The sequence below is a fragment of the Schistocerca cancellata genome, chromosome 2 (assembly GCF_023864275.1).
Source record: "Schistocerca cancellata isolate TAMUIC-IGC-003103 chromosome 2, iqSchCanc2.1, whole genome shotgun sequence".
In the NCBI taxonomy this organism is placed as follows: Eukaryota; Metazoa; Arthropoda; class Insecta; order Orthoptera; family Acrididae; genus Schistocerca; species Schistocerca cancellata.
In genome coordinates this window covers 534,687,450-534,708,139 of record NC_064627.1, presented here as the reverse complement: position 1 = coordinate 534,708,139, position 20,690 = coordinate 534,687,450, and the positions used below count along the sequence as shown (strand labels likewise).

Here is a 20,690-nt window from a genome sequence, read left to right as displayed (position 1 = left end):
AGCTGCACTGCAGCAGGGCGTTACAGCGTTAACACCAGCCACAGTACGATGCGTTTTGGAATCGACAAACGACTTCTTTCCGTAAGGACTAGCGAGGGACGCAGTTTCCGATGCAGCAGACGAGGTGGCCGAGTGGTTAAGGCGTTGGACTGCTAATCCAATGTGCTCTGCACGCGTGGGTTCGAATCCCATCCTCGTCGAAGAATTTTACGTAAAGCACCCATTTCGGATCACGCCTTCTACATGCGAAACGCCACTCACTAGTAGCAATGGAACGTGTAGGTGGCAGATAACATCTGTAAGAAATACGAAACTAAACCGCCTACCAATTGGAAGGACACAACATTCGATAGCGTACGTCTTCCGAATCAAACATCACCTCAAGATTTATAAACGAATCGAGGTTTGGCACCATGGCGGTGTTTGGGAACGGTGGTTTCTCACTCATAGTTAAGTGCTTACTTCTCGCAGACATTTTAACGTATCGAGCCAATAATACCCCCAACTGTAGGACAGTTTGCTTTCCGTCCGACCGCCATATACGGAAGCGATCTGATAGGGCCTGGCTCCATCGCCAACAGCAGGAGCCTCTGGTCTCACAATTCGGCAACGAAGAACGGGGTTCGCTCTTCGAAAGAAACTTGAAAGCAACATCAGCGATGAGGTCAACGAAGGTGACAAATAAATGTTGCGCATCGAGATAATCGCGTCGTTGCAGTAGTTGTTATACTGAATGCACAGGACATTTCTCATTTGCATTAGACAACGCTACACGACGATTCGGTGCTTATTTCTGCAGTAAGTAAGAGGGCCGACTACTTTCCTCCGATCGGATACCGACGTGGACGGATGCCATCATTAAATGATTCACGAGTGGGAGCTTGGTCAGCTGCACTGCAGCAGGGCGTTACAGCGTTAACACCAGCCACAGTACGATGCGTTTTGGAATCGACAAACGACTTCTTTCCGTAAGGACTAGCGAGGGACGCAGTTTCCGATGCTGCAGACGAGGTGGCCGAGTGGTTAAGGCGTTGGACTGCTAATCCAATGTGCTCTGCACGCGTGGGTTCGAATCCCATCCTCGTCGAAGAATTTTACGTAAAGCACCCATTTCGGATCACGCCTTCTACATGCGAAACGCCACTCACTAGTAGCAATGGAACGTGTAGGTGGCAGATAACATCTGTAAGAAATACGAAACTAAACCGCCTACCAATTGGAAGGACACAACATTCGATAGCGTACGTCTTCCGAATCAAACATCACCTCAAGATTTATAAACGAATCGAGGTTTGGCACCATGGCGGTGTTTGGGAACGGTGGTTTCTCACTCATAGTTAAGTGCTTACTTCTCGCAGACATTTTAACGTATCGAGCCAATAATACCCCCAACTGTAGGACAGTTTGCTTTCCGTCCGACCGCCATATACGGAAGCGATCTGATAGGGCCTGGCTCCATCGCCAACAGCAGGAGCCTCTGGTCTCACAATTCGGCTACGAAGAACGTGGTTTGCTCTTCGAAAGAAACTTGAAAGCAACATCAGCGATGAGGTCAACGAAGGTGACAAATAAATGTTGCGCATCGAGATAATCGCGTCGTTGCAGTAGTTGTTATACTGAATGCACAGGACATTTCTCATTTGCATTAGACAACGCTACACGACGATTCGGTGCTTATTTCTGCAGTAAGTAAGAGGGCCGACTACTTTCCTCCGATCGGATACCGACGTGGACGGATGCCATCATTAAATGATTCACGAGTGGGAGCTTGGTCAGCTGCACTGCAGCAGGGCGTTACAGCGTTAACACCAGCCACAGTACGATGCGTTTTGGAATCGACAAACGACTTCTTTCCGTAAGGACTAGCGAGGGACGCAGTTTCCGATGCTGCAGACGAGGTGGCCGAGTGGTTAAGGCGTTGGACTGCTAATCCAATGTGCTCTGCACGCGTGGGTTCGAATCCCATCCTCGTCGAAGAATTTTACGTAAAGCACCCATTTCGGATCACGCCTTCTACATGCGAAACGCCACTCACTAGTAGCAATGGAACGTGTAGGTGGCAGATAACATCTGTAAGAAATACGAAACTAAACCGCCTACCAATTGGAAGGACACAACATTCGATAGCGTACGTCTTCCGAATCAAACATCACCTCAAGATTTATAAACGAATCGAGGTTTGGCACCATGGCGGTGTTTGGGAACGGTGGTTTCTCACTCATAGTTAAGTGCTTACTTCTCGCAGACATTTTAACGTATCGAGCCAATAATACCCCCAACTGTAGGACAGTTTGCTTTCCGTCCGACCGCCATATACGGAAGCGATCTGATAGGGCCTGGCTCCATCGCCAACAGCAGGAGCCTCTGGTCTCACAATTCGGCTACGAAGAACGTGGTTTGCTCTTCGAAAGAAACTTGAAAGCAACATCAGCGATGAGGTCAACGAAGGTGACAAATAAATGTTGCGCATCGAGATAATCGCGTCGTTGCAGTAGTTGTTATACTGAATGCACAGGACATTTCTCATTTGCATTAGACAACGCTACACGACGATTCGGTGCTTATTTCTGCAGTAAGTAAGAGGGCCGACTACTTTCCTCCGATCGGATACCGACGTGGACGGATGCCATCATTAAATGATTCACGAGTGGGAGCTTGGTCAGCTGCACTGCAGCAGGGCGTTACAGCGTTAACACCAGCCACAGTACGATGCGTTTTGGAATCGACAAACGACTTCTTTCCGTAAGGACTAGCGAGGGACGCAGTTTCCGATGCTGCAGACGAGGTGGCCGAGTGGTTAAGGCGTTGGACTGCTAATCCAATGTGCTCTGCACGCGTGGGTTCGAATCCCATCCTCGTCGAAGAATTTTACGTAAAGCACCCATTTCGGATCACGCCTTCTACATGCGAAACGCCACTCACTAGTAGCAATGGAACGTGTAGGTGGCAGATAACATCTGTAAGAAATACGAAACTAAACCGCCTACCAATTGGAAGGACACAACATTCGATAGCGTACGTCTTCCGAATCAAACATCACCTCAAGATTTATAAACGAATCGAGGTTTGGCACCATGGCGGTGTTTGGGAACGGTGGTTTCTCACTCATAGTTAAGTGCTTACTTCTCGCAGACATTTTAACGTATCGAGCCAATAATACCCCCAACTGTAGGACAGTTTGCTTTCCGTCCGACCGCCATATACGGAAGCGATCTGATAGGGCCTGGCTCCATCGCCAACAGCAGGAGCCTCTGGTCTCACAATTCGGCTACGAAGAACGTGGTTTGCTCTTCGAAAGAAACTTGAAAGCAACATCAGCGATGAGGTCAACGAAGGTGACAAATAAATGTTGCGCATCGAGATAATCGCGTCGTTGCAGTAGTTGTTATACTGAATGCACAGGACATTTCTCATTTGCATTAGACAACGCTACACGACGATTCGGTGCTTATTTCTGCAGTAAGTAAGAGGGCCGACTACTTTCCTCCGATCGGATACCGACGTGGACAGATGCCATCATTAAATGATTCACGAGTGGGAGCTTGGTCAGCTGCACTGCAGCAGGGCGTTACAGCGTTAACACCAGCCACAGTACGATGCGTTTTGGAATCGACAAACGACTTCTTTCCGTAAGGACTAGCGAGGGACGCAGTTTCCGATGCAGCAGACGAGGTGGCCGAGTGGTTAAGGCGTTGGACTGCTAATCCAATGTGCTCTGCACGCGTGGGTTCGAATCCCATCCTCGTCGAAGAATTTTACGTAAAGCACCCATTTCGGATCACGCCTTCTACATGCGAAACGCCACTCACTAGTAGCAATGGAACGTGTAGGTGGCAGATAACATCTGTAAGAAATACGAAACTAAACCGCCTACCAATTGGAAGGACACAACATTCGATAGCGTACGTCTTCCGAATCAAACATCACCTCAAGATTTATAAACGAATCGAGGTTTGGCACCATGGCGGTGTTTGGGAACGGTGGTTTCTCACTCATAGTTAAGTGCTTACTTCTCGCAGACATTTTAACGTATCGAGCCAATAATACCCCCAACTGTAGGACAGTTTGCTTTCCGTCCGACCGCCATATACGGAAGCGATCTGATAGGGCCTGGCTCCATCGCCAACAGCAGGAGCCTCTGGTCTCACAATTCGGCAACGAAGAACGGGGTTCGCTCTTCGAAAGAAACTTGAAAGCAACATCAGCGATGAGGTCAACGAAGGTGACAAATAAATGTTGCGCATCGAGATAATCGCGTCGTTGCAGTAGTTGTTATACTGAATGCACAGGACATTTCTCATTTGCATTAGACAACGCTACACGACGATTCGGTGCTTATTTCTGCAGTAAGTAAGAGGGCCGACTACTTTCCTCCGATCGGATACCGACGTGGACGGATGCCATCATTAAATGATTCACGAGTGGGAGCTTGGTCAGCTGCACTGCAGCAGGGCGTTACAGCGTTAACACCAGCCACAGTACGATGCGTTTTGGAATCGACAAACGACTTCTTTCCGTAAGGACTAGCGAGGGACGCAGTTTCCGATGCTGCAGACGAGGTGGCCGAGTGGTTAAGGCGTTGGACTGCTAATCCAATGTGCTCTGCACGCGTGGGTTCGAATCCCATCCTCGTCGAAGAATTTTACGTAAAGCACCCATTTCGGATCACGCCTTCTACATGCGAAACGCCACTCACTAGTAGCAATGGAACGTGTAGGTGGCAGATAACATCTGTAAGAAATACGAAACTAAACCGCCTACCAATTGGAAGGACACAACATTCGATAGCGTACGTCTTCCGAATCAAACATCACCTCAAGATTTATAAACGAATCGAGGTTTGGCACCATGGCGGTGTTTGGGAACGGTGGTTTCTCACTCATAGTTAAGTGCTTACTTCTCGCAGACATTTTAACGTATCGAGCCAATAATACCCCCAACTGTAGGACAGTTTGCTTTCCGTCCGACCGCCATATACGGAAGCGATCTGATAGGGCCTGGCTCCATCGCCAACAGCAGGAGCCTCTGGTCTCACAATTCGGCTACGAAGAACGTGGTTTGCTCTTCGAAAGAAACTTGAAAGCAACATCAGCGATGAGGTCAACGAAGGTGACAAATAAATGTTGCGCATCGAGATAATCGCGTCGTTGCAGTAGTTGTTATACTGAATGCACAGGACATTTCTCATTTGCATTAGACAACGCTACACGACGATTCGGTGCTTATTTCTGCAGTAAGTAAGAGGGCCGACTACTTTCCTCCGATCGGATACCGACGTGGACGGATGCCATCATTAAATGATTCACGAGTGGGAGCTTGGTCAGCTGCACTGCAGCAGGGCGTTACAGCGTTAACACCAGCCACAGTACGATGCGTTTTGGAATCGACAAACGACTTCTTTCCGTAAGGACTAGCGAGGGACGCAGTTTCCGATGCTGCAGACGAGGTGGCCGAGTGGTTAAGGCGTTGGACTGCTAATCCAATGTGCTCTGCACGCGTGGGTTCGAATCCCATCCTCGTCGAAGAATTTTACGTAAAGCACCCATTTCGGATCACGCCTTCTACATGCGAAACGCCACTCACTAGTAGCAATGGAACGTGTAGGTGGCAGATAACATCTGTAAGAAATACGAAACTAAACCGCCTACCAATTGGAAGGACACAACATTCGATAGCGTACGTCTTCCGAATCAAACATCACCTCAAGATTTATAAACGAATCGAGGTTTGGCACCATGGCGGTGTTTGGGAACGGTGGTTTCTCACTCATAGTTAAGTGCTTACTTCTCGCAGACATTTTAACGTATCGAGCCAATAATACCCCCAACTGTAGGACAGTTTGCTTTCCGTCCGACCGCCATATACGGAAGCGATCTGATAGGGCCTGGCTCCATCGCCAACAGCAGGAGCCTCTGGTCTCACAATTCGGCTACGAAGAACGTGGTTTGCTCTTCGAAAGAAACTTGAAAGCAACATCAGCGATGAGGTCAACGAAGGTGACAAATAAATGTTGCGCATCGAGATAATCGCGTCGTTGCAGTAGTTGTTATACTGAATGCACAGGACATTTCTCATTTGCATTAGACAACGCTACACGACGATTCGGTGCTTATTTCTGCAGTAAGTAAGAGGGCCGACTACTTTCCTCCGATCGAATACCGACGTGGACAGATGCCATCATTAAATGATTCACGAGTGGGAGCTTGGTCAGCTGCACTGCAGCAGGGCGTTACAGCGTTAACACCAGCCACAGTACGATGCGTTTTGGAATCGACAAACGACTTCTTTCCGTAAGGACTAGCGAGGGACGCAGTTTCCGATGCAGCAGACGAGGTGGCCGAGTGGTTAAGGCGTTGGACTGCTAATCCAATGTGCTCTGCACGCGTGGGTTCGAATCCCATCCTCGTCGAAGAATTTTACGTAAAGCACCCATTTCGGATCACGCCTTCTACATGCGAAACGCCACTCACTAGTAGCAATGGAACGTGTAGGTGGCAGATAACATCTGTAAGAAATACGAAACTAAACCGCCTACCAATTGGAAGGACACAACATTCGATAGCGTACGTCTTCCGAATCAAACATCACCTCAAGATTTATAAACGAATCGAGGTTTGGCACCATGGCGGTGTTTGGGAACGGTGGTTTCTCACTCATAGTTAAGTGCTTACTTCTCGCAGACATTTTAACGTATCGAGCCAATAATACCCCCAACTGTAGGACAGTTTGCTTTCCGTCCGACCGCCATATACGGAAGCGATCTGATAGGGCCTGGCTCCATCGCCAACAGCAGGAGCCTCTGGTCTCACAATTCGGCTACGAAGAACGTGGTTTGCTCTTCGAAAGAAACTTGAAAGCAACATCAGCGATGAGGTCAACGAAGGTGACAAATAAATGTTGCGCATCGAGATAATCGCGTCGTTGCAGTAGTTGTTATACTGAATGCACAGGACATTTCTCATTTGCATTAGACAACGCTACACGACGATTCGGTGCTTATTTCTGCAGTAAGTAAGAGGGCCGACTACTTTCCTCCGATCGGATACCGACGTGGACGGATGCCATCATTAAATGATTCACGAGTGGGAGCTTGGTCAGCTGCACTGCAGCAGGGCGTTACAGCGTTAACACCAGCCACAGTACGATGCGTTTTGGAATCGACAAACGACTTCTTTCCGTAAGGACTAGCGAGGGACGCAGTTTCCGATGCATCAGACGAGGTGGCCGAGTGGTTAAGGCGTTGGACTGCTAATCCAATGTGCTCTGCACGCGTGGGTTCGAATCCCATCCTCGTCGAAGAATTTTACGTAAAGCACCCATTTCGGATCACGCCTTCTACATGCGAAACGCCACTCGCTAGTAGCAATGGAACGTGTAGGTGGCAGATAACATCTGTAAGAAATACGAAACTAAACCGCCTACCAATTGGAAGGACACAACATTCGATAGCGTACGTCCTCCGAATCAAACATCACCTCAAGATTTATAAACGAATCGAGGTTTGGCACCATGGCGGTGTTTGGGAACGGTGGTTTCTCACTCATAGTTAAGTGCTTACTTCTCGCAGACATTTTAACGTATCGAGCCAATAATACCCCCAACTGTAGGACAGTTTGCTTTCCGTCCGACCGCCATATACGGAAGCGATCTGATAGGGCCTGGCTCCATCGCCAACAGCAGGAGCCTCTGGTCTCACAATTCGGCTACGAAGAACGTGGTTTGCTCTTCGAAAGAAACTTGAAAGCAACATCAGCGATGAGGTCAACGAAGGTGACAAATAAATGTTGCGCATCGAGATAATCGCGTCGTTGCAGTAGTTGTTATACTGAATGCACAGGACATTTCTCATTTGCATTAGACAACGCTACACGACGATTCGGTGCTTATTTCTGCAGTAAGTAAGAGGGCCGACTACTTTCCTCCGATCGGATACCGACGTGGACGGATGCCATCATTAAATGATTCACGAGTGGGAGCTTGGTCAGCTGCACTGCAGCAGGGCGTTACAGCGTTAACACCAGCCACAGTACGATGCGTTTTGGAATCGACAAACGACTTCTTTCCGTAAGGACTAGCGAGGGACGCAGTTTCCGATGCATCAGACGAGGTGGCCGAGTGGTTAAGGCGTTGGACTGCTAATCCAATGTGCTCTGCACGCGTGGGTTCGAATCCCATCCTCGTCGAAGAATTTTACGTAAAGCACCCATTTCGGATCACGCCTTCTACATGCGAAACGCCACTCACTAGTAGCAATGGAACGTGTAGGTGGCAGATAACATCTGTAAGAAATACGAAACTAAACCGCCTACCAATTGGAAGGACACAACATTCGATAGCGTACGTCTTCCGAATCAAACATCACCTCAAGATTTATAAACGAATCGAGGTTTGGCACCATGGCGGTGTTTGGGAACGGTGGTTTCTCGCTCATAGTTAAGTGCTTACTTCTCGCAGACATTTTAACGTATCGAGCCAATAATACCCCCAACTGTAGCACAACTGTCGCCTTTCGACAGTTTGCTTTCCGTCCGACCGCCATATACGGAAGCGATCTGATAGGGCCTGGCTCCATCGCCAACAGCAGGAGCCTCTGGTCTCACAATTCGGCTACGAAGAACGTGGTTTGCTCTTCGAAAGAAACTTGAAAGCAACATCAGCGATGAGGTCAACGAAGGTGACAAATAAATGTTGCGCATCGAGATAATCGCGTCGTTGCAGTAGTTGTTATACTGAATGCACAGGACATTTCTCATTTGCATTAGACAACGCTACACGACGATTCGGTGCTTATTTCTGCAGTAAGTAAGAGGGCCGACTACTTTCCTCCGATCGGATACCGACGTGGACGGATGCCATCATTAAATGATTCACGAGTGGGAGCTTGGTCAGCTGCACTGCAGCAGGGCGTTACAGCGTTAACACCAGCCACAGTACGATGCGTTTTGGAATCGACAAACGACTTCTTTCCGTAAGGACTAGCGAGGGACGCAGTTTCCGATGCATCAGACGAGGTGGCCGAGTGGTTAAGGCGTTGGACTGCTAATCCAATGTGCTCTGCACGCGTGGGTTCGAATCCCATCCTCGTCGAAGAATTTTACGTAAAGCACCCATTTCGGAACACGCCTTCTACATGCGAAACGCCACTCACTAGTAGCAATGGAACGTGTAGGTGGCAGATAACATCTGTAAGAAATACGAAACTAAACCGCCTACCAATTGGAAGGACACAACATTCGATAGCGTACGTCTTCCGAATCAAACATCACCTCAAGATTTATAAACGAATCGAGGTTTGGCACCATGGCGGTGTTTGGGAACGGTGGTTTCTCGCTCATAGTTAAGTGCTTACTTCTCGCAGACATTTTAACGTATCGAGCCAATAATACCCCCAACTGTAGCACAACTGTCGCCTTTCGACAGTTTGCTTTCCGTCCGACCGCCATATACGGAAGCGATCTGATAGGGCCTGGCTCCATCGCCAACAGCAGGAGCCTCTGGTCTCACAATTCGGCTACGAAGAACGTGGTTTGCTCTTCGAAAGAAACTTGAAAGCAACATCAGCGATGAGGTCAACGAAGGTGACAAATAAATGTTGCTCATCGAGATAATCGCGTCGTTGCAGTAGTTGTTATACTGAATGCACAGGACATTTCTCATTTGCATTAGACAACGCTACACGACGATTCGGTGCTTATTTCTGCAGTAAGTAAGAGGGCCGACTACTTTCCTCCGATCGGATACCGACGTGGACGGATGCCATCATTAAATGATTCACGAGTGGGAGCTTGGTCAGCTGCACTGCAGCAGGGCGTTACAGCGTTAACACCAGCCACAGTACGATGCGTTTTGGAATCGACAAACGACTTCTTTCCGTAAGGACTAGCGAGGGACGCAGTTTCCGATGCATCAGACGAGGTGGCCGAGTGGTTAAGGCGTTGGACTGCTAATCCAATGTGCTCTGCACGCGTGGGTTCGAATCCCATCCTCGTCGAAGAATTTTACGTAAAGCACCCATTTCGGATCACGCCTTCTACATGCGAAACGCCACTCACTAGTAGCAATGGAACGTGTAGGTGGCAGATAACATCTGTAAGAAATACGAAACTAAACCGCCTACCAATTGGAAGGACACAACATTCGATAGCGTACGTCTTCCGAATCAAACATCACCTCAAGATTTATAAACGAATCGAGGTTTGGCACCATGGCGGTGTTTGGGAACGGTGGTTTCTCGCTCATAGTTAAGTGCTTACTTCTCGCAGACATTTTAACGTATCGAGCCAATAATACCCCCAACTGTAGGACAGTTTGCTTTCCGTCCGACCGCCATATACGGAAGCGATCTGATAGGGCCTGGCTCCATCGCCAACAGCAGGAGCCTCTGGTCTCACAATTCGGCTACGAAGAACGTGGTTTGCTCTTCGAAAGAAACTTGAAAGCAACATCAGCGATGAGGTCAACGAAGGTGACAAATAAATGTTGCGCATCGAGATAATCGCGTCGTTGCAGTAGTTGTTATACTGAATGCACAGGACATTTCTCATTTGCATTAGACAACGCTACACGACGATTCGGTGCTTATTTCTGCAGTAAGTAAGAGGGCCGACTACTTTCCTCCGATCGGATACCGACGTGGACGGATGCCATCATTAAATGATTCACGAGTGGGAGCTTGGTCAGCTGCACTGCAGCAGGGCGTTACAGCGTTAACACCAGCCACAGTACGATGCGTTTTGGAATCGACAAACGACTTCTTTCCGTAAGGACTAGCGAGGGACGCAGTTTCCGATGCATCAGACGAGGTGGCCGAGTGGTTAAGGCGTTGGACTGCTAATCCAATGTGCTCTGCACGCGTGGGTTCGAATCCCATCCTCGTCGAAGAATTTTACGTAAAGCACCCATTTCGGATCACGCCTTCTACATGCGAAACGCCACTCACTAGTAGCAATGGAACGTGTAGGTGGCAGATAACATCTGTAAGAAATACGAAACTAAACCGCCTACCAATTGGAAGGACACAACATTCGATAGCGTACGTCTTCCGAATCAAACATCACCTCAAGATTTATAAACGAATCGAGGTTTGGCACCATGGCGGTGTTTGGGAACGGTGGTTTCTCACTCATAGTTAAGTGCTTACTTCTCGCAGACATTTTAACGTATCGAGCCAATAATACCCCCAACTGTAGGACAGTTTGCTTTCCGTCCGACCGCCATATACGGAAGCGATCTGATAGGGCCTGGCTCCATCGCCAACAGCAGGAGCCTCTGGTCTCACAATTCGGCTACGAAGAACGTGGTTTGCTCTTCGAAAGAAACTTGAAAGCAACATCAGCGATGAGGTCAACGAAGGTGACAAATAAATGTTGCGCATCGAGATAATCGCGTCGTTGCAGTAGTTGTTATACTGAATGCACAGGACATTTCTCATTTGCATTAGACAACGCTACACGACGATTCGGTGCTTATTTCTGCAGTAAGTAAGAGGGCCGACTACTTTCCTCCGATCGGATACCGACGTGGACGGATGCCATCATTAAATGATTCACGAGTGGGAGCTTGGTCAGCTGCACTGCAGCAGGGCGTTACAGCGTTAACACCAGCCACAGTACGATGCGTTTTGGAATCGACAAACGACTTCTTTCCGTAAGGACTAGCGAGGGACGCAGTTTCCGATGCATCAGACGAGGTGGCCGAGTGGTTAAGGCGTTGGACTGCTAATCCAATGTGCTCTGCACGCGTGGGTTCGAATCCCATCCTCGTCGAAGAATTTTACGTAAAGCACCCATTTCGGATCACGCCTTCTACATGCGAAACGCCACTCACTAGTAGCAATGGAACGTGTAGGTGGCAGATAACATCTGTAAGAAATACGAAACTAAACCGCCTACCAATTGGAAGGACACAACATTCGATAGCGTACGTCTTCCGAATCAAACATCACCTCAAGATTTATAAACGAATCGAGGTTTGGCACCATGGCGGTGTTTGGGAACGGTGGTTTCTCGCTCATAGTTAAGTGCTTACTTCTCGCAGACATTTTAACGTATCGAGCCAATAATACCCCCAACTGTAGGACAGTTTGCTTTCCGTCCGACCGCCATATACGGAAGCGATCTGATAGGGCCTGGCTCCATCGCCAACAGCAGGAGCCTCTGGTCTCACAATTCGGCTACGAAGAACGTGGTTTGCTCTTCGAAAGAAACTTGAAAGCAACATCAGCGATGAGGTCAACGAAGGTGACAAATAAATGTTGCGCATCGAGATAATCGCGTCGTTGCAGTAGTTGTTATACTGAATGCACAGGACATTTCTCATTTGCATTAGACAACGCTACACGACGATTCGGTGCTTATTTCTGCAGTAAGTAAGAGGGCCGACTACTTTCCTCCGATCGGATACCGACGTGGACGGATGCCATCATTAAATGATTCACGAGTGGGAGCTTGGTCAGCTGCACTGCAGCAGGGCGTTACAGCGTTAACACCAGCCACAGTACGATGCGTTTTGGAATCGACAAACGACTTCTTTCCGTAAGGACTAGCGAGGGACGCAGTTTCCGATGCATCAGACGAGGTGGCCGAGTGGTTAAGGCGTTGGACTGCTAATCCAATGTGCTCTGCACGCGTGGGTTCGAATCCCATCCTCGTCGAAGAATTTTACGTAAAGCACCCATTTCGGATCACGCCTTCTACATGCGAAACGCCACTCACTAGTAGCAATGGAACGTGTAGGTGGCAGATAACATCTGTAAGAAATACGAAACTAAACCGCCTACCAATTGGAAGGACACAACATTCGATAGCGTACGTCTTCCGAATCAAACATCACCTCAAGATTTATAAACGAATCGAGGTTTGGCACCATGGCGGTGTTTGCGAACGGTGGTTTCTCACTCATAGTTAAGTGCTTACTTCTCGCAGACATTTTAACGTATCGAGCCAATAATACCCCCAACTGTAGGACAGTTTGCTTTCCGTCCGACCGCCATATACGGAAGCGATCTGATAGGGCCTGGCTCCATCGCCAACAGCAGGAGCCTCTGGTCTCACAATTCGGCTACGAAGAACGTGGTTTGCTCTTCGAAAGAAACTTGAAAGCAACATCAGCGATGAGGTCAACGAAGGTGACAAATAAATGTTGCGCATCGAGATAATCGCGTCGTTGCAGTAGTTGTTATACTGAATGCACAGGACATTTCTCATTTGCATTAGACAACGCTACACGACGATTCGGTGCTTATTTCTGCAGTAAGTAAGAGGGCCGACTACTTTCCTCCGATCGGATACCGACGTGGACGGATGCCATCATTAAATGATTCACGAGTGGGAGCTTGGTCAGCTGCACTGCAGCAGGGCGTTACAGCGTTAACACCAGCCACAGTACGATGCGTTTTGGAATCGACAAACGACTTCTTTCCGTAAGGACTAGCGAGGGACGCAGTTTCCGATGCATCAGACGAGGTGGCCGAGTGGTTAAGGCGTTGGACTGCTAATCCAATGTGCTCTGCACGCGTGGGTTCGAATCCCATCCTCGTCGAAGAATTTTACGTAAAGCACCCATTTCGGATCACGCCTTCTACATGCGAAACGCCACTCACTAGTAGCAATGGAACGTGTAGGTGGCAGATAACATCTGTAAGAAATACGAAACTAAACCGCCTACCAATTGGAAGGACACAACATTCGATAGCGTACGTCTTCCGAATCAAACATCACCTCAAGATTTATAAACGAATCGAGGTTTGGCACCATGGCGGTGTTTGGGAACGGTGGTTTCTCACTCATAGTTAAGTGCTTACTTCTCGCAGACATTTTAACGTATCGAGCCAATAACACCCCCAACTGTAGGACAGTTTGCTTTCCGTCCGACCGCCATATACGGAAGCGATCTGATAGGGCCTGGCTCCATCGCCAACAGCAGGAGCCTCTGGTCTCACAATTCGGCTACGAAGAACGTGGTTTGCTCTTCGAAAGAAACTTGAAAGCAACATCAGCGATGAGGTCAACGAAGGTGACAAATAAATGTTGCGCATCGAGATAATCGCGTCGTTGCAGTAGTTGTTATACTGAATGCACAGGACATTTCTCATTTGCATTAGACAACGCTACACGACGATTCGGTGCTTATTTCTGCAGTAAGTAAGAGGGCCGACTACTTTCCTCCGATCGGATACCGACGTGGACGGATGCCATCATTAAATGATTCACGAGTGGGAGCTTGGTCAGCTGCACTGCAGCAGGGCGTTACAGCGTTAACACCAGCCACAGTACGATGCGTTTTGGAATCGACAAACGACTTCTTTCCGTAAGGACTAGCGAGGGACGCAGTTTCCGATGCATCAGACGAGGTGGCCGAGTGGTTAAGGCGTTGGACTGCTAATCCAATGTGCTCTGCACGCGTGGGTTCGAATCCCATCCTCGTCGAAGAATTTTACGTAAAGCACCCATTTCGGATCACGCCTTCTACATGCGAAACGCCACTCACTAGTAGCAATGGAACGTGTAGGTGGCAGATAACATCTGTAAGAAATACGAAACTAAACCGCCTACCAATTGGAAGGACACAACATTCGATAGCGTACGTCTTCCGAATCAAACATCACCTCAAGATTTATAAACGAATCGAGGTTTGGCACCATGGCGGTGTTTGGGAACGGTGGTTTCTCACTCATAGTTAAGTGCTTACTTCTCGCAGACATTTTAACGTATCGAGCCAATAATACCCCCAACTGTAGGGCCTGGCTCCATCGCCAACAGCAGGAGCCTCTGGTCTCACAATTCGGCTACGAAGAACGTGGTTTGCTCTTCGAAAGAAACTTGAAAGCAACATCAGCGATGAGGTCAACGAAGGTAACAAATAAATGTTGCGCATCGAGATAATCGCGTCGTTGCAGTAGTTGTTATACTGAATGCACAGGACATTTCTCATTTGCATTAGACAACGCTACACGACGATTCGGTGCTTATTTCTGCAGTAAGTAAGAGGGCCGACTACTTTCCTCCGATCGGATACCGACGTGGACGGATGCCATCATTAAATGATTCACGAGTGGGAGCTTGGTCAGCTGCACTGCAGCAGGGCGCTACAGCGTTAACACCAGCCACAGTACGATGCGTTTTGGAATCGACAAACGACTTCTTTCCGTAAGGACTAGCGAGGGACGCAGTTTCCGATGCATCAGACGAGGTGGCCGAGTGGTTAAGGCGTTGGACTGCTAATCCAATGTGCTCTGCACGCGTGGGTTCGAATCCCATCCTCGTCGAAGAATTTTACGTAAAGCACCCATTTCGGATCACGCCTTCTACATGCGAAACGCCACTCACTAGTAGCAATGGAACGTGTAGGTGGCAGATAACATCTGTAAGAAATACGAAACTAAACCGCCTACCAATTGGAAGGACACAACATTCGATAGCGTACGTCTTCCGAATCAAACATCACCTCAAGATTTATAAACGAATCGAGGTTTGGCACCATGGCGGTGTTTGGGAACGGTGGTTTCTCACTCATAGTTAAGTGCTTACTTCTCGCAGACATTTTAACGTATCGAGCCAATAATACCCCCAACTGTAGGACAGTTTGCTTTCCGTCCGACCGCCATATACGGAAGCGATCTGATAGGGCCTGGCTCCATCGCCAACAGCAGGAGCCTCTGGTCTCACAATTCGGCTACGAAGAACGTGGTTTGCTCTTCGAAAGAAACTTGAAAGCAACATCAGCGATGAGGTCAACGAAGGTGACAAATAAATGTTGCGCATCGAGATAATCGCGTCGTTGCAGTAGTTGTTATACTGAATGCACAGGACATTTCTCATTTGCATTAGACAACGCTACACGACGATTCGGTGCTTATTTCTGCAGTAAGTAAGAGGGCCGACTACTTTCCTCCGATCGGATACCGACGTGGACGGATGCCATCATTAAATGATTCACGAGTGGGAGCTTGGTCAGCTGCACTGCAGCAGGGCGTTACAGCGTTAACACCAGCCACAGTACGATGCGTTTTGGAATCGACAAACGACTTCTTTCCGTAAGGACTAGCGAGGGACGCAGTTTCCGATGCATCAGACGAGGTGGCCGAGTGGTTAAGGCGTTGGACTGCTAATCCAATGTGCTCTGCACGCGTGGGTTCGAATCCCATCCTCGTCGAAGAATTTTACGTAAAGCACCCATTTCGGATCACGCCTTCTACATGCGAAACGCCACTCACTAGTAGCAATGGAACGTGTAGGTGGCAGATAACATCTGTAAGAAATACGAAACTAAACCGCCTACCAATTGGAAGGACACAACATTCGATAGCGTACGTCTTCCGAATCAAACATCACCTCAAGATTTATAAACGAATCGAGGTTTGGCACCATGGCGGTGTTTGGGAACGGTGGTTTCTCACTCATAGTTAAGTGCTTACTTCTCGCAGACATTTTAACGTATCGAGCCAATAATACCCCCAACTGTAGGACAGTTTGCTTTCCGTCCGACCGCCATATACGGAAGCGATCTGATAGGGCCTGGCTCCATCGCCAACAGCAGGAGCCTCTGGTCTCACAATTGGTTGGTTTGGGGGATTAAAGGGACCAGACTGCTATGGTCATCGGTCCCTTATTCCAAAGACAAAGAACACCCACAGAGAATAAAAACGAGGAACAAAAGAGATCACAGACGATACAGGACAAGAGAAACTGAAACAAAGACAAGACAAAACGAACTAAAAGCACACAGAGTGTGACGGTGGTTGGCCGACCAGAGAAATAAAAAAGGAAAAGCCAACCACTGGAAACACATTAAAAAATCAGTTTAAAACCGGAGGCCAAAGGCCAGAATCAACACAAAACAATAAGATAAAAACAGAAACACTCAGAGTAAAGAATAAAAACCCCCTGCCCGAATAAAACGTAAAACTAAGTCAGCCATAGCCGGGTCATCTGTTAAAAGGGCAGGGAGCGAGGCAGGCAGTGCGAACGACTGCCTGAGCGCAGCTAAAAACGGACACTCCAATAAAACATGAACCACGAATAAAACGGAGCCGCAGCGACATAGAGGCGCATCCTCACGGCGCAATAAGTGGCTGTGGGTAAGCCGAGTGTGCCCAATGCGCAGCCGGCAGAGGACAACAGACTCCTTGCGAGAAACCCGCAAGGAGGAGCGCCACACACCGGTAGCCCCCTTGATGGCCCGAAGTTTGTTGCGTGAAGGCAGGGCGCGCCATTCAGTGTCCCAAAGGTCCAGAATTTTGCGGCGTAGGAACGCCCGCAAATCGGTCTCCGGGAGGCCAACGTCCAGAGGTGGTGCACTAGTCGCCTCTTTCGCCAGCCGGTCAACATTCTCGTTGCCGGGGATCCCAACATGGCCTGGGGTCCACACGAAGACCGCAGAGCGGCCGCAACGCGCAAGAGTATGCAGGGACTCATGGATAGCCATCACCAGACGGGAACGAGGAAAACACTGGTCGAGTGCTCGTAAACTGCTCAGGGAATCGCTACAGATAACGAACGACTCACCTGAGCAGGAGCGGATATACTCTAGGGCTCGAAAGATGGCGACCAGCTCAGCAGTGTAAACGCTGCAGCCAGCCGGCAAAGAACGTTGTTCGGAATGGTTCCCTAGAGTGAGCGCATACCCGACTCGACCAGCAACCATCGAGCCGTCGGTGTAAACAATGCCAGAGCCCTGATACGTGGCCAGGATGGAATAAAAGCGGCGGCGGAAGGCCTCTGGAGGGACTAAGTCCTTCGAGCCCTGTGCCAAGTCTAGCCGAAGGCAAGGGCGAGGAACGCACCACGGGGGTGTACGCAGAAGTGCCCGGAAAGGAGGTGGAACAGGGACAAGCCCAAGCCCGGAGAGAAGCTCCTTGACGCGTATGGCGATCGGACAACCCGACCGGGGCCGACGTTCCGGCAGACGGACGACTGACTGCGGGAACAGGAGACGATAGGTAGGATGCCCGGGCGAGCTGAGAACATGGGCAGCATAAGCGGCCAGCAAACGTTGGCGCCGGAACCGCAGTGGAGGGACACCTGCCTCCACGAGTAAGCTGTCCACAGGGCTGGTGCGGAAAGCACCAGTGGCAAGGCGTATCCCGCTGTGGAGGATTGGGTCCAGCACCCGCAACGCAGACGGGGATGCTGAGCCATATGCCAGGCACCCATAATCCAGACGGGACTGGATGAACGCCTGGTAGAGCCGTAACAGGGTAGAGCGGTCGGCTCCCCAGCGGGTGTGGCTCAAGCATCTCAGAGCGTTTAGATGCCGCCAACACGTCTGTTTAAGCTGCTGGATATGAGGCAGCCAAGTCAACCGGGCATCAAAAACCACCCCCAAAAACCTGTGGGTCTCCACCACAGCAAGGAGTTCGTCGGCAAGATAAAGCCGCGGCTCAGGATGGACTGTTCGGCGCCGGCAGAAATGTATAACGCGGGTCTTGGCTGCCGAAAACTGAAACCCATGCGCTACAGCCCAAGACTGCGCCTTACGGATAGCGCCCTGTAGCTGACGTTCAACAGCTGCAATGCCAGTAGAGCTGTAATAAAGGCAGAAGTCGTCAGCATACAGGGAAGCGGAGACAGAATTTCCCACGGCCGCAGCAAGCCCGTTAATGGCTATTAAAAACAGACAGACACTTAAAACAGAGCCCTGTGGCACACCGTTCTCCTGGACGTGGGAGGAACTATACGAGGCCGCGACTTGCACGCGGAAGGTACGACACGACAGAAAATTGCGGATAAAAATCGGCAGAGGACCCCGAAGACCCCATCCATGGAGCGTAGAAAGAATGTGATGACGCCACGTCGTATCGTACGCCTTCCGCATGTCGAAAAAGACAGCGACCAGGTGCTGACGGCGGGAAAAGGCAGTACGGATGGCCGACTCCAGGCTCACCAGATTGTCGGCGGCGGAGCGGCCTTTACGGAACCCACCCTGAGATGGAGCCAGAAGGCCTCGAGACTCCAGTACCCAATGCAAGCGCCGGCTCACCATCCGTTCAAGCAACTTGCAAAGAACGTTGGTGAGGCTAATGGGACGGTAGCTGTCCACCTCCAGAGGGTGCTTTCCAGGTTTCAAAACGGGGATGACAATGCCTTCCCGCCATTGCGACGGAAACTCCCCCTCGACCCAAAGACGGTTGTAAAGATCGAGAAGGCGCCGCTGGCAGTCCACTGAAAGGTGTTTCAGCATCTGACAGTGGATGCCATCTGGCCCAGGAGCGGTATCAGGGCAAGCAGCGAGGGCACTGCGAAATTCCCACTCACTAAATGGAGCATTGTAAGATTCTGGGTGGTTGGTGCGAAACGAAAGGCTCCGACGTTCCATCCGCTCTTTAATGGAGCGGAAGGCCTGGGGGTAATTCGCAGAAGCGGAACTCATAGCAAAATGCTCTGCTAAGCGATTGGCAATGACGTCGGAGTCAGTACAAACTGCTCCATTCAGTGAGAGCGCAGGGACGCTGGCAGGTGGCCGATAGCCGTAGACGCGTCGAATCTTGGCCCAGACCTGCGAAGGAGTGACATGGAGGCCAATGGTGGACACATACCGCTCCCAGCACTCCTTCTTGCCTTGGCGGATAAGGAGGCGGGCCCGCGCACGCAGCCGTTTGAAGGCGATAAGGTGGTCGAGGGAGGGGTGTCGCTTGTGACGCTGGAGCGCCCGCCGGCGATCTTTAATCGCTTCAGCGATCTCAGGCGACCACCAAGGCACAGCCTTCCGCCGAGGGGACCCACAGGAATGGGGAATGGCAGATTCGGCGGCAGTAACGATGCCGGTGGTGACCGATTGAACCACCGCATCAATGTCATCGGTAGAGAGAGGCTCAAAAGCGGCAGTGGAGGAGAACAAGTCCCAGTCAGCCTTATTCATAGCCCATCTGCTAGGGTGCCCAGAAGAGGGGCGCTGTGGTAGTGACAAAAAGATCGGAAAATGGTCACTACCACACAGGTCGTCATGCACACTCCATTGGACAGACGGTAAGAGGCTATGGCTACAGATTGAAAGGTCAATGGCGGAGTAGGTGCCATGCGCCACACTGAAGTGTGTGAAGGCACCATCATTTAACAGCGAGAGATCGAGCTGCGACAATAAATGCTCAATGATGGCGCCTCGACGTGTTGCCACTGACCCCCCCCACAGAGGGTTATGAGCGTTGAAGTCGCCCAATAGCAAGAAAGGTGGCGGCAATTGGGCGACCAGTGCAGCCAGGACATGCTGCGAGACATCACCATCCGGTGGAATGTAAAGACTGCAGACGGTAACAGCCTGTGGCGTCCACACGCGTACAGCGACAGCCTCTAAAGGCATCTGGAGAGGGACAGACTCGCTGTGCAGAGTGTGAAGGACATAAATGCAGACGCCACCAGACACCCTTTCATAAGCTGCTCGGTTCTTGTAATAACCCCGATAGCCACGGAGGGCGGGGGTTCGCATCGCCGGAAACCAAGTTTCCTGCAGAGCAATGCAGAAGAAAGGGCGAAGGCTGAGAAGTTGGCGGAGCTCAGCTAGATGGTGGAAGAAACCGCTGCAGTTCCACTGGAGGATGGTATTAGCCATGGATGGGAAAGGCGTGAAGGGACTGGGGAGGCAGATTACGCCTCCGGGGCCCCTGCTGCTACTGAGTCACCACCTGGACAACAGCTATCTACTGCATCCGAGGGACTGGCGAGATCCATGTCCTCAGCGGACGCCAGGATCTCCAC

At 50.0% G+C, this 20,690-nt stretch overlaps 19 non-coding genes across 19 annotated transcripts; all 19 read left to right on the top strand.

The window, feature by feature from the left end:
* The first annotated feature begins 118 nt into the window (after nt 1–118).
* Trnas-gcu (transfer RNA serine (anticodon GCU)) lies at nt 119–200 on the top strand. The gene has a single exon. It is a non-coding gene; the product is annotated as a tRNA-Ser (tRNA).
* An 805-nt stretch (nt 201–1,005) lies between these two features.
* Nucleotides 1,006–1,087, top strand: Trnas-gcu (transfer RNA serine (anticodon GCU)). The gene has a single exon. It is a non-coding gene; the product is annotated as a tRNA-Ser (tRNA).
* Nucleotides 1,088–1,892: 805 nt separating this feature from the next.
* Trnas-gcu (transfer RNA serine (anticodon GCU)) lies at nt 1,893–1,974 on the top strand. The gene has a single exon. It is a non-coding gene; the product is annotated as a tRNA-Ser (tRNA).
* An 805-nt stretch (nt 1,975–2,779) lies between these two features.
* Trnas-gcu (transfer RNA serine (anticodon GCU)) lies at nt 2,780–2,861 on the top strand. Its single transcript has one exon. It is a non-coding gene; the product is annotated as a tRNA-Ser (tRNA).
* An 805-nt stretch (nt 2,862–3,666) lies between these two features.
* Nucleotides 3,667–3,748, top strand: Trnas-gcu (transfer RNA serine (anticodon GCU)). Its single transcript has one exon. It is a non-coding gene; the product is annotated as a tRNA-Ser (tRNA).
* Nucleotides 3,749–4,553: 805 nt separating this feature from the next.
* Trnas-gcu (transfer RNA serine (anticodon GCU)) lies at nt 4,554–4,635 on the top strand. The gene has a single exon. It is a non-coding gene; the product is annotated as a tRNA-Ser (tRNA).
* Nucleotides 4,636–5,440: 805 nt separating this feature from the next.
* On the top strand, nt 5,441–5,522 carry Trnas-gcu (transfer RNA serine (anticodon GCU)). Its single transcript has one exon. It is a non-coding gene; the product is annotated as a tRNA-Ser (tRNA).
* An 805-nt stretch (nt 5,523–6,327) lies between these two features.
* Nucleotides 6,328–6,409, top strand: Trnas-gcu (transfer RNA serine (anticodon GCU)). The gene has a single exon. It is a non-coding gene; the product is annotated as a tRNA-Ser (tRNA).
* Nucleotides 6,410–7,214: 805 nt separating this feature from the next.
* Trnas-gcu (transfer RNA serine (anticodon GCU)) lies at nt 7,215–7,296 on the top strand. The gene has a single exon. It is a non-coding gene; the product is annotated as a tRNA-Ser (tRNA).
* Nucleotides 7,297–8,101: 805 nt separating this feature from the next.
* Nucleotides 8,102–8,183, top strand: Trnas-gcu (transfer RNA serine (anticodon GCU)). The gene has a single exon. It is a non-coding gene; the product is annotated as a tRNA-Ser (tRNA).
* Nucleotides 8,184–9,005: 822 nt separating this feature from the next.
* On the top strand, nt 9,006–9,087 carry Trnas-gcu (transfer RNA serine (anticodon GCU)). Its single transcript has one exon. It is a non-coding gene; the product is annotated as a tRNA-Ser (tRNA).
* An 822-nt stretch (nt 9,088–9,909) lies between these two features.
* Trnas-gcu (transfer RNA serine (anticodon GCU)) lies at nt 9,910–9,991 on the top strand. The gene has a single exon. It is a non-coding gene; the product is annotated as a tRNA-Ser (tRNA).
* Nucleotides 9,992–10,796: 805 nt separating this feature from the next.
* Nucleotides 10,797–10,878, top strand: Trnas-gcu (transfer RNA serine (anticodon GCU)). Its single transcript has one exon. It is a non-coding gene; the product is annotated as a tRNA-Ser (tRNA).
* An 805-nt stretch (nt 10,879–11,683) lies between these two features.
* Nucleotides 11,684–11,765, top strand: Trnas-gcu (transfer RNA serine (anticodon GCU)). The gene has a single exon. It is a non-coding gene; the product is annotated as a tRNA-Ser (tRNA).
* Nucleotides 11,766–12,570: 805 nt separating this feature from the next.
* Nucleotides 12,571–12,652, top strand: Trnas-gcu (transfer RNA serine (anticodon GCU)). The gene has a single exon. It is a non-coding gene; the product is annotated as a tRNA-Ser (tRNA).
* An 805-nt stretch (nt 12,653–13,457) lies between these two features.
* On the top strand, nt 13,458–13,539 carry Trnas-gcu (transfer RNA serine (anticodon GCU)). Its single transcript has one exon. It is a non-coding gene; the product is annotated as a tRNA-Ser (tRNA).
* An 805-nt stretch (nt 13,540–14,344) lies between these two features.
* On the top strand, nt 14,345–14,426 carry Trnas-gcu (transfer RNA serine (anticodon GCU)). The gene has a single exon. It is a non-coding gene; the product is annotated as a tRNA-Ser (tRNA).
* Nucleotides 14,427–15,183: 757 nt separating this feature from the next.
* Trnas-gcu (transfer RNA serine (anticodon GCU)) lies at nt 15,184–15,265 on the top strand. Its single transcript has one exon. It is a non-coding gene; the product is annotated as a tRNA-Ser (tRNA).
* Nucleotides 15,266–16,070: 805 nt separating this feature from the next.
* On the top strand, nt 16,071–16,152 carry Trnas-gcu (transfer RNA serine (anticodon GCU)). Its single transcript has one exon. It is a non-coding gene; the product is annotated as a tRNA-Ser (tRNA).
* The last annotated feature ends 4,538 nt before the right edge of the window (nt 16,153–20,690 follow it).